The sequence below is a fragment of the Squalius cephalus genome (genome assembly GCF_949319135.1).
Source record: "Squalius cephalus genome assembly, chromosome: 3".
Taxonomy (NCBI): Eukaryota; Metazoa; Chordata; class Actinopteri; order Cypriniformes; family Leuciscidae; genus Squalius; species Squalius cephalus.
Window position 1 is genome coordinate 53,492,695 of NC_137124.1, and position 12,769 is coordinate 53,505,463.

Here is a 12,769-nt window from a genome sequence, read left to right on the forward strand (position 1 = left end):
ATCTCATGTGAGTGACAGGTTATTGCCCCATCCTCGCACCAGTAAACACTTCATCAGAGAGATGTCACTGCAAGTGGGAAGGGAAGTTATTTTGAATATCAATTATGGATTTAAAATAAATGATATGTACGGATAAATCATTTATAATAAATAATGCAATAGGCTTATTCCATAAAAACACACACACACACACACACACACATGTATACATATATATATATAAATTTTGATTTCATGGTGACTTTACTAGAAAGTCAGATAATATTTGGATAATTTGCTTTGGCTTTTGTGCCGTAACAATATAAAAGCCAGTTATTTGACTTTGGAAATGACATGCTGCAATACTTCACCACAAAATTCCTCGTCAGGTCGACCAAACGACCCCTGGCTTACTAAAGAGAACCAGTTCAGTGACTCCCAAAGGAAGTGCCACAACATTGCACGCTGACGTCATCACTGACTGCCACGAGGTGAGGTGAGACCGCAGCACGGCTCTTAAAGTCATCCGCCGAGCTGACACGTAGATCAGCGTTAAAATACAACTGTACTCGTTTGACATAATATGAGTGAAAATGGGCACAATATTCCAGTTCACAGCTTGGGATTTATATCGTCGGGTGTATATATATATATATTACTCGATAATAAACCACGTCTATGCAAAACGCATTCTTTATTTCTATTCTCTTTATAATAGGCTACTTGAAAACGCTAATAAATGTTGTCAATACTCACAAACCCTAGTTCACAGCATCCTTTACTATCAGAGCTTATTTATAAATAAAAATAACAATATAATAAAAGCTAAAGGCCATAGAAAAGCATATATATGAGATTTAACGTTGGGAGTTTTTTTGACATTTCAAAGAATTTCTGTCCCCATAATAATAGATTTACTACGAGAGCAGGTCGCGCCTTCTTACATCCGCATTTGAAGTTCTGAACATCAGTCATGTAACCTTCCGCCTGCGGTAGAAGTGCTGAGGCTGGGACCGCCGCCATTTTGAATGTCTGGTCCGTTCCTCCTTCCGTCGATTGAGAAGATTGCACTTGTTTTCTGGTATCGTAACGGCTGGTGAGTCGAACCTTATTTTAACAGTGTAAACGATTTCAGTTACGACTTGTACGTTCTGAGCTGTCAAGCCGCTCGGTTTTATTCGGGTTAGCTAGTTTTGACTCTGTTCTGCATAGGAAGTGGAGCGCACAGGCTAACGTTAAAGCTAAAGCAGCTCGCGAGCCTCTCGCTCGGTGGCGGCGCTCTGCGCGTGCACCGGGACGCTGTCATACGCTCGAGCGCCGCTCGCTAAACTATCATTCTCGCTGTATTTCCACAACGACGTTTCGCTACCGGGCGTGAAATTCCAATTACACTGTAGTTTATGAACGTTTCAGTTGGTTTAAAGTAGAGGTGTGTGTTTAATCCTCCGTCAAACCGACGCTCAATTTGAGGCCTGACGAGATTCCAGTCAGTTAGCAACGGACACGCAGCACTTCATTCACCGACATTACGAAGGAATAACAGCGGTACTTAATACTTAGTAAGGAGTGATAATATTCGTGAAAAGCACTGAAATGCACCCGTTTTTTAACCATAGCGTAATGTCGTCTCATCTCAGTGTTTATCATTTAGCTTAGCACTAATGGCTTGACGTTATAGCGCAAGGGGATGGGTCTAGAAACATAACCTTAAACAATCTCTCTGAATACGACAAATAAAACAGTCAGGGTGGAAATGAAGTAGTGGTAAAGGTCAAGAATACGAGGTGTATGATGCCACTTGTGTGTGTTTTAGACTTGTTTAGTCACCAGGTGGTTTTGAGAGAAATGTGAAATCGTTCTTGATGTTGTACTCTATAGTATGTTGTTAATGCTGTTTAAAGTGTTGTCTCTGTCATATCTTTACACCCGTTTGCTTGTGGTGCATATGAAAGACGTGTTGGCATCTCTTCATTGTGATTGTGGAGTAACGTTAAGGTTACAGAAATAAAGGAAGTGATCGTCTGTAAACGTGTCCTCCCAGTCACTGCTGCAGTTTGCATGATTCCTTGCTTAGATTTGCATTCTCTGTTCACGCCAAGAGTTTCTTTTGTCCGGTTTTTTTTTTTTTTTTTTTTTGGTTAATGAATAATTCAAAGGTTGCAACTAAGAATTCATTTTCAATCTATTAGTAGACTATTTAAGGTTTAGTTCTCCCAAAAATGATCCCATAATTTACTCACCCTCAAGCCATCCTAGGTGTGTATGACTTGCCTCTTTCAGCCAAAAAATCCCAGCTTTATAATGGGAGTGAATGGTACCACATATTTTGAAGCCCAAAAAAGCCTCCACCCCTCGTAAAAGTAAGCCATACGGCTCCAGGGGGTTATTAAAGGCCTTCTGAAGCGAAGCGATGCGTTTTTGTTAGAAAAATATCCATAATTATAACTTTATAAACTATAATCACTAGCTTTAGGTTTCAGCCATACCCAAGTCGATTTCTGGCGGAAGAGTGACCTTTGACCCGACGTGTGACATAGGATGTAGGAGTAGGTAGCTTAGGTGAGAGTGGACTCCTTTTGCACTTCGGCAGGGCAACAAACTCAAGCTACTCCGATATTTCCGACTAACTTAAACTCTTCGACATTTTTATTTTTATTTATTTTTTGCTCTATCCTCTGTGTTTCCGCTTTCGTCAATACGTCAGGGTCCGAGTTTAATCTTCGGCTGGAACTCTGGAAGCCAGTGATTATAGTTTTTTTTTTAATTATAATTCTTAATAAGAGCCACAACTTCTCCATGAGTCTTTCAAAACGTTGCATTCAAACATTTTCCTTATAAAAATAGTTAATTTACAAATGAAAAGCCCAACATAAATAAAGTGCTAAGAATTAAAAGACATCAGTCAGTAATACAAATGTCCATGATTGCTGTTCACGGTCATTATTTTCAATTAACAACAGCATTTGCTTACAGGTGTGTGAGTCTTGAAATGTTCATTCAGCAGATTAAAGTGGTTGCTTGAATATATATCAAGCAATATATATATATGATAGTCAAAACTGTATTGTAAATCGGGTAACCATACAGACAGTATCAAAGATAGTGGTGTCCATAACACCAGGAAGTTTGTTTACATTTGACTGGACTTATTCAATAAATGTGTCCAATCACGAGTTTATTCATCAGATATTTTAAATAACAACTGCTTTAAAAGTGCAGAGAGTACCAGATCTTCGGATGAGCGCAACTCATCATAAGATGAGATTCTCATCCGTGTAGTTGACAGGTTCTTTTTGTTTTTTTATACTGTAAATAATGGACAACGCAAGCCCTTTTTACCATTCTTTACATTGAATTAGTATCCTTTTCAAATGTTGATAAGAGTCCCACACTTAAACATTTGGTTTGTTTGTTGTTCTCATACTTTTATCTTCATAACTTTACAGTAGACCTTTATCCAAAGCAGCACTAGTTTACTGGGGCAGGCCACCAGCAGCGGTATGTTACTAGTATTGATGCTACTAGTATTTTTATTTATTTATTATTACTACCAAATAATTTACTAGTATCTTTTTCAATTTCATGTGCAATTATTTATCAGATACTAGTACTTATTCCATTAGTAACTAGCATCATTTCAGTCTGGTTATGCTTTGCTACTTAATTACTAGTAACTAGTGATGCACTGAAATTTCATCTGAAAATATAATTGTTTTTTTGGTTTCAGCCAAAATCGTTTTGAAGGGCTGAAATCATTGATTTTAACAGTCAGTGCTTCTCCGTTGATGCATTTTGATTCTGTCAATATCTATTTTGTGCTCACCATGTGGATTTCATGTAGACATATCAGCAGTGTGGGCGCACTTCACCATGGCCAAAAATGAAGCTGAAGCTCGTTGCCGAAGAACTTTAATAGTTAATAGAATGCAACACCTTGAACAGCATACTGACTTCAATTACCCAAATTTAGTTACTGAAACTTTATTTTTGTGAAATGAACTTTTCTGTCAGTTTAAAACTGTTCTGAAAGTCTGCTTGCCATATATCTTCTTCCTTAAACTGATTTGGTGATACCATTTCTATTTGGTTTAAAGCACTGCTTATTGAAACTTGTTCTCCAGGTCGTCTCCTTGGGGGATTTTTTTTTTTTTTTGCTCTTCTCCTGGTTGCTAAGCACAGCTTCCATGTGATCAGACGTGACTCTCTCTGGAGGCAGGTGTGAGATAAAACCTAGCTAGACTATATGTTGAAACCGAGATCATTATATTTGGTCTTGCTGTAACCTGAATTCAGCTCTCTTAGGCTCACAGTTTAAATGATTTAGAAAAATTATGTTCACGTTTCCATTATCAGAATCCGGCACAATATTACCATATAGCTACATATACCTTTAGGTTTTTGGATTATCATCATGTTATCGCCCCAGATTAGCACATATGGTAAAATATTATTGTAACGCGTGCTGGAATACAGCCGCTTTTGTGGTTTTGGCCGATTCTTGTCATTCAGCTAAACAGATTGAATTCTAGAGTCAGATTTTATCAGCAAACTCTTCGGCGTTTTCACACCTGAAAGTCCGCATCAAGGTCTGAACCAAAGTTCATGTTTTGATACATTTTATACATTCGATTAGTTTTGGTTTTGTTCACATTGCAATTATGCGAGCGCACTAAAGAACTTTACATGACATACTTGACAGTCCTGTCGTTATCATCTATGTGGGCTGCATCATGACATTGATTGGTTTGTAAACGGACGTGCGTCTGACGTCAATTCGGCGGGTAACTTTGACAAGAATGAATGAACAGACGCATATCGTTGCAACTGTACTGTTATTATTACAGCATTACTCCCTGCAGCACCAACTGCAGAAGACTACAAGAAATCCTGTGAGAACCACCGTAACTGTCTGTAAATGGTCTGAAAGTCCGAACCATACAGAAAATGCTTTTACACTAGAAATGAACCAAACCTTTGTTCAGTTTGATCCGGACCGAGACTATCTCTTTTCGTCTGACCAAATTTCGTCTGTGTGGTCCGGGGGAGGTTTCACACCTGTGATTTTGATTCAGATCAAACTGAAAAGTCAGAATATCCGGTCCAAACAAGGTAGGTGTGAAAGGGCCCTTAAACTGTCTATTCAAAGCTGAAAGGCTTCCCCAGTGCAACAGAACTCTTCACATCACCAGTTTACCAGAGTCTCCCCAAGTTTGCAGTTATATGCTTTTGGCAGGAGACCCACAGTTGGAAAAATACTCTTTTTATCCCAGGACTGTCTGGGACGTATGGTCACGTAAGGCTGACCACGGAGAAAGTATTTTGCTCTTGATGTATAAAGCTTCCCCACCTAGTGTCCCCTTAAGCCCTCTATTGTACCGAGTTTGGCTTCTAAACGGTGAGGTCAACCTGGAGCTATAAGCGGTTCCCCTGTACAAAGAAAGGTTGCTTAAAAAGCAGTCCTGCATTATTTTGAACAGTTTCTTTGAATGGCATTCTTCCTCTCTCTGTCAAGGTGGATCATAAGGCATCACATGATTAAGTGGCTAGGTGTGTGTAGTCATGCTTTCTTATTCCCCATAAAGGGAAGTTCCTCATCCATTCATCTGTTAAGGTTATGGCACCGCTGATGTCACAATACTGGATGCTGAATCATTAGCTGTCGTGATGAAGCTGAGGATCTGTAGCGTTAAGGCTTATACACTGCAATGATTCACCATGTTTATGTGCCAGCTCTTTAGATGAGGAAAACCCATCATGTTTCTCTCTCTTGAACACAGACTACCATTACATTTTGAAACCAGTGTAGCTCAATGGCAGGAGCTGTACTGGGAATAGGAAGCAGAAGCACTCTTTCCCTTGATTGATCTGCCTAAACGGCATCATATTCAGAAGAAGGACTAACTTTCATCTTCACTGTGCAAACTATGTACAGGGGCAGAACAGGGCTTAGGAGTGAAAAGGCAGCCAAAGCTTTTGATGTTGTTCCATTATAGTTCTCTGCAACACTAGACAAATTTATTTAACTTGGATTGTTTGTTCTACTACTTTTATCTTCATCGCTTTACAGTTCACTTTTTATCCAAAGCAGCAATAATTCCACCAATTCCACAGTCCACCAGCAGCAATATGTCCTTATGTGCTGTTCAGTGCACAAAGCAATTGAGTTTTCTGAGTAACTCTGAACCTCTTACTGCAACCTCAGTCTACTACATAGCCATAGTGTTAATTCAGCCAAAATTGAAAATTCTGTCATTTACTCACTAGGGATGAGCACAAGTACTCGGACATGACAGTGATTATCTCTTTCATGATCGATCATCTCTGTGGCTTTTTAAAAAAAATTGATTTTTTTTTCTGATTGGTTATTGCTAGCATTTTGGACGGTACCCGAAGTCTGATTGGTTCGCGTTAGGACAGTTAGCTGCCCAGACGGACATAAAGTGAAACCATGGATTTGAAAGTGGTTATCAAGGATATTTGATTAGCCTAATCTCATTGGGTGTGTCATATAGAATGGGCAATGAGTTTACTGGTGTTCATTCATTCTTCAGCTTCACCTTACACAGCTATTCCTGTTATTCCTGATGTTTCTTTTTCAAAAACATTGATGAATTATTCATAATCTACTTGTTCTATATATTTCTAAGCATATTTTCATATTTTGATAGACTTGTTTCATGCCATATTTTTATTTTTCAACATTCATTTTCGTAAGAGCGTTTTGAAAATATTTTTCAGACACACCCCGCCCCGAGTACTCGTTTTTGAGACCTATCAGTACTCGAAATGAAACATTTACAAACATGTCCATCCCTATTGCTCACCCTCATGTTGTTCCAACCTTGTAATTTGTCTGGGAGAAACAAAAAATATTTTGAAGAAAGTTAAAAAACAATTAGAAGTATTTTGTGCTCAGGTTGAGAAGTGCATAAGGGTGAGTAAATGAAACAATTTTATTATTGACTGTCAAATCACTACCTGTTATATAATGGGGTAGTTCCAGTCTTGACTTCTGATTGTTAATTGTAGCGTTCCACGTCCACTAGCCTACATGTCATGCCTAATCACACCCTTTAGCTGTGCTTATATTAATGGTATAACACAACCTGTGATGCCTTGTGTTGGTATGAAACCTGTACAATGAACTTTACTTGCACAATTCATCTGCTTAAATAGTGAAAACATTCACTACACATTTAAAGCAGTGGATGTATCAATTTTTCAAATGCAATTTTTGCATTTCTTTGAAACTCATTGTAATGGCACTTAAAATGATAAATATATGCACACTTTATCATTTTGATGCAGTTCATTCATTGATTTGATTCAAATAGGCAAATTACCTATGCAGAGATCCACCCCAACCAGAAGTTATGAGAGCAGACCTGTTTGCAGCTTTAGTTAAGCCGAGGCTGCTAATTGCCCTTAGCCTGCATGTCATCTGCATAGAGAAGTTTGCTAATGCTAAAATAGTGCCAAGTAAGCTGAAGAGGCACTTAGAATTGAAGCATCCCTTCCTCAAAGAAAAAAGACTTGGCTTTCATCAAACTGGCAGAAGACCAAGAACTGTGTGAAGGCATTTGACATAATACAAGAGGCTAGTTACGTATTGCTTGAGCTTATTGAAGTGGGGGAAAAAAATGATAGCTGGGACGCTGGTTTGATTATCTTTTTGTTAAAAACAGTCATTTTGAGGCGTTTTGGCTCTATTTACTTAGTGTTTACACAAATTCACCCATTCGTGCCTGTTTTGACTAATATTTAAATGAACACATGCCTGTCAGTGCTCATTTTAACACCCTGAAAGTCTTGTCAGCAAGTTGTCACTCCAAATTTGAATGACTTTTTTGTTCTTAGATCAAATTACATTAACTCCACTCATACCTTAATGCTATATATATATATATATATAATGTATCCAGCTCATATTAATTGAGAAACAATAAGGAGTATTTTTACTTTTAAAAACGAATTTACCACACCGCAAGGCCAATTAAAATTAACTAGTGAAGACAAAGGTGTTTAAAAATGGTGAAATAGTCACAGGACCTAAGGCCCCGTCCACACTACTGCGTTTTAGTTTAGAAACGGAGAATTAAAACGAATACGATCTCCGTCCACACCAGCGTTTTAGCTGCGTATTAGAATTGATCTCCGTCCACATTAAAACGACTGAAAACGCGGATCACGTGACCATTCACCAACACTGGGCATGCGCGTGCCGGTGTAAACACAACTTCATTGATAAAATTATCCCACCATGTGCTGGTTCTTCCCGGGTTAACCCAAAACCGACGCTCCATGTACGGTCGATACCGCCGCTGTACACGGGAATAGTCACAGATCGCTCAAATAATAGCTTGCCTCCGGCGCATGTAGGCAGTTATAGCATTGTAAAATGCAGAATTTACTTGCACAACAGCTGCTAGCAAAGATATACGCCATGACTGATGACACCCAATCATAGAGCCGAGCGTGAGCCTCTACTACGTCATCGTTTCTAAAGTCCTCCGTTTTGACCCGCCCAGACTAAAACGCCCTCCGGAGATTCAAAACGAAAAACGGGTCGGCAGCGTTTCTAAACTTCTCCGTTTTGGGTCTTCGTTTTTGCCGTTTTAGTGTGGACGGGAGGTGCAAACGTAGCAAAAGGTCTCTTTTTTTAAACAAAAACACAGTAGTGTGGACGGGGCATAAGATATATACTTTCCCTTCATTTCATTTTAAAACATCACAAAAACGTTGAAATCTGAGAAACAGACATTCATCAAAACAACAACATCCTGGATTTATTATTACTGAAATACACTAAGATCTATAATAAAAACCACACCAAAACACAAGATAGTCCATCCTACAATACACCAAAACCCATTTGGCTATATTTGTAAACACGAATTACGAAAGCTTTTCATTTCCTCCGACAACACAATAATAATAAAATCAATATACCAAATAGCAACTTCAATATGTACATAATAGCATATTTAAAGTGTAACAAAGACTTTGAGTATGCTCACAATTAAAAATAGTTGAAGGCGACGGATCTCCGGGTGATAGTAATTTATAAATATAGCCAAAATATAGCCGTTTATAAATGCACAACCTACACATCCCAGCATAAACTCTGCCAATACATTATTTGTGAAAGCATCTACGTTTACAAAGCACTGTTCATTTTAACAGATTACATACTGTACGTGGGATTTGGCATGGCAGAGAGCGTGCAACGAACGCTCCCTTCTCACTAAAAAAGCTCACTCATCATTGTTCATCGCAATCTCAAAGTTATGTTACAATAAATGAAACTGACTTGTTTGTTTTAATGAGAGGATATTTGCACTTTGAATCCACTCACCACTCAAAATGCCAGATTTTTTTTTCATTGCTAACTTAAACACCTCTGATTAGGGCTGGGCGATAAAACGATAACGATATGTATCGCGATAGACACGTAATCAATATCAATAAAAAATGCGTTCGATAAAACGTTCGATAAATTTTTATTTTTTTTCCGTCGGAAGAAAGCAAGTTTGATTGCATGAACATAGGCACTCACTCTCTAGTAACATAGCAACGTAGAAAGTGACACGCTAACAGCCAGTCAGTATGGTTGCGCAATATTGTTGTCTCGTGTTGGATTCTTCAGTAACAGAACCGGCGTAGAGTGAAAGATGAGTAAAGTAGAAAATGAGTGCCGCAGCGATTGTTGATAAAACAGGAAAAGTCAGCTCGCCCGACTTCAAGTCTGACCTTAGTCAGACCAATGTCGTCTGCAGATTATGCAAGACCGTCGTCAGTTCCTCTGTTATTCGCGTGCTGATGCCTGTTCTAGCGTGTGCGTTTCTCAGCGCGTAACGTTACATGTGAAGCTCACATGCACTAAAAGCCTGTCTACCAGCGCCTGAATACTGGACTAAGTTATCTTTTCGAGTCTTATTGTGCTAATACTGTTATATACACACAAGGTTTACATAAACTAGTCGGATATGTCTAAAGTGAAAGCAAACTTGAGAAAATCTGCTTGTCAAATGCGTGTAACAAGTTATAATAGGCGCGTCGCGCGCAGCTCTTAAAGAGACAGTAGTAATACAGTAAACAAGCTGCCGCTTGTCCTTAAAGGGATAGTTCACTAATAATTATCTCATTATTTACGCACTCTAATGTTGTTCCAAACCTGTATTAATTTCCTTCTAATATTTTCTAATATTAATAATTTGAAAATACTATCCAAACAGTAGCTGGTCCCCATTGACTTCCATAGGAGAAAAATATACTATGGAAGTCACTGGGGTACATCAACTGCTGGTCATTCTTCCAAATAACTTTTATTTTCAACAGAAGAAAGACTTTTGAGTTTTCCATGGTCGTGTTGACATTTCTGCCTTTATAACTGATGGGATTATAATCAGAGGTAGGTTAAGATTAAAATTAAAAAAATCTTTAAATGTAATATATTTGTCTCCTGGACTGGTCCTTATTTTAAATAGGCCTATGTCATAAAAAATATCAATAATTATCGATATCGACCGATATGAAACACTTATATCGTGATACAGTTTTCATCCATATCGCCCAGCCCTACCTCTGATTGGCCATTGCGTTCAAGAAATCAACACATATGTTTGTGATTGGCTACATTGCTCAACCCTGCTAAAACGCATTGTAAACAGAAACCTTTGACGTTCTTCAGAGCGCAAAAATAAAATCTGTTTTGCCAAATCTGTTTTGCAGGGAAGGTAAGCCTTGCCCAGCCTTACACACACTATTTCTAATTTCTGATTCATATTTCTGAAGATAGTTATTTAAAGTTAACGTTGTAGAGATTAGTGTTCCTGTGAGCTAAATGCTTCTGAAGACATTTCGTTATGGAATATGTGAATGGCCAGATCCACAGAAATGTTTGTTTTTATTTTTTGCTTTCAATGGTAAGTTTGCTGAATGATCATACGATTAAATCTCATTAATTTTTATAGAGTAGTTTTACATTCATTATAACAGTAAGAGCAATCCTGAATCCATTTTAGAATTTTTATCCAAGGCAAATCTTAAAAACCTTAAATAAGCTCTTTTATAGTATTTGAACTTGTTACTTGCCATGGAAATTGCCAAATAAACTGGCATGGCGTTAAAATACTAACCAACCAACCAATGATGATGATGATGATAAGGGAAATAAAAATGATGGCAAGAATATTGATTTGTTGCATCATTTGTAGAAATACATTTCTTTCTTTGAATTTCTATTTTGAAAACCAGAACTAAAAATATCAGTGTTTTTAGCTAAACGGTGAACTTAAGATAAGGGCCACTGCATGTTTTATTCCTTGAAATAACACTTTGCTTTTATCACTTCGTGCTTAATTGGACAATGACATTGTGCATTTGTCATTAAATGCACTTCTTTGCACTGTCCATCCATTCAGGAACGTAACTTCTGTTTTTCTGCAGGGAGATGCTGAGAATGTCATTGTTTAGCAAGTAGCCTAATTACTGTAGTTCCTTTCTGGCTCGAGCAGCTTAATTAGGTGCTACATGCTAACAGATTCAAGTGCGGGGTTTCTCTGTGATGGAGAGCCAAAAGCAGCTCTCATCTCTGTGTGGAGGAAGGGAGGAAAATTAACTGTGTGTGTGAGATGGATCTCCTGGTGTGATTAATGTGCGTTATCAGCGCAGTAAACCACTTGAAGTGCTCTGTCTTTCTGGTGCCACTGATTACTTACTTTTGCAACTTACATGTAATTACAAGGTGACCTTACGCTATGCATACACTCCATCACTGTGTTGAGAGGAGCTGTTCGTTGTGTGTGAGGTGAAAGTACTGTAATGCCATGTCCATTCAACCTCAGTCTGCAGCATGAGTCATGATGTCTGTTTATATGATCCACGTTCGTATATTTAACTGCTCTTTTTGCCACAAAGCTGTCACTGCAGATCCTACGACGCCTTCCTACAACAATCCAGAGAGGTTTTCTGAAAAATGAGCCTTCTCTTTCTATTAGCAGCCCAATTTCACTCCCTCGATGCTAATATCCCTCTACTTCTCACTGTTTATGAGCTGAACATCAGTTTTTTCCTGTGTGGTAGGTGTAAATGTGACCCTTCACAGGGAGTTTGATTGACAGGCGATCTGACCAATCATAATCTGCCGAATCCTCCATTTTGTCAAAGCAGTCAGGAGAGTTAGTAGATTAATGTTGGAGGATTTGAACTTGAAAAACGGTGTGTACCGACGTCTTTCCGCGTTTGAAACATTCCTTCTGATGTTCATTCATGCTTATTTGATGCTATAAATGAACTCGAAGGAAGAGATGATCGGTTCACGAGCAGATGTAACTGAGGCGCTACAGCGATCTGTCACGACTCATTAAAGAGCCACAAAACGGTTGTTTAAATTTCTTTAAAAAATGACCAAAATTGAGACTTTTTCATATCAAAAGAAACCTGGTCTGTCGGCGCGTTGTCAGTCCTCTTTCCTACACAATGTTTTTTTTCACTGTGTGAGAACGTGTGGCATGAGAGCGGCATGGCTTGTCAGACATAGCAACAGTAATTAAAGGTAACTCTTTGCGAACAGTCAATTGCATAATATCCCCTTTGACTGTGAAGTCAAAGCTTCTTTCCATCGCCCTTTTTTTGTTTTGTTCGCTCCAGATGTTTGTGTTAGAGCTGGATTACTGTTGAATGCTGTAGAGAAATAGGCTCCTGCATAGGCAGTCATGTAATCTTACCAGTTTTGTTTGTGCTCGCTTTTAATTTTTAATCAGCCTGCCCTCCAGTGGATTGAAACCTG

General features: G+C 38.5%; 2 protein-coding genes across 4 annotated transcripts in view; both read left to right on the top strand.

Annotated features, from left to right (window-relative positions):
- Window positions 1-12,769, top strand: part of atxn1l (ataxin 1-like) — an 87,377-nt gene that overhangs the window by 40,041 nt on the left and 34,567 nt on the right. The gene's annotated exons all lie outside the window — the stretch shown is intronic.
- Window positions 1-12,769, top strand: part of ap1g1 (adaptor related protein complex 1 subunit gamma 1) — a 65,202-nt gene that overhangs the window by 34,018 nt on the left and 18,415 nt on the right. Inside the window, exon 2 of one of the 3 annotated variants that reach the window (XM_079865477.1) lies at window positions 1,031-1,075. The gene's annotated coding sequence lies outside the window, so the exon portion shown is untranslated. Of the gene's footprint in view, window positions 1-927; window positions 1,076-12,769 lie in introns of those variants that run through there. The other 2 variants (XM_079865478.1, XM_079865476.1) reach the window with 2 other exon arrangements.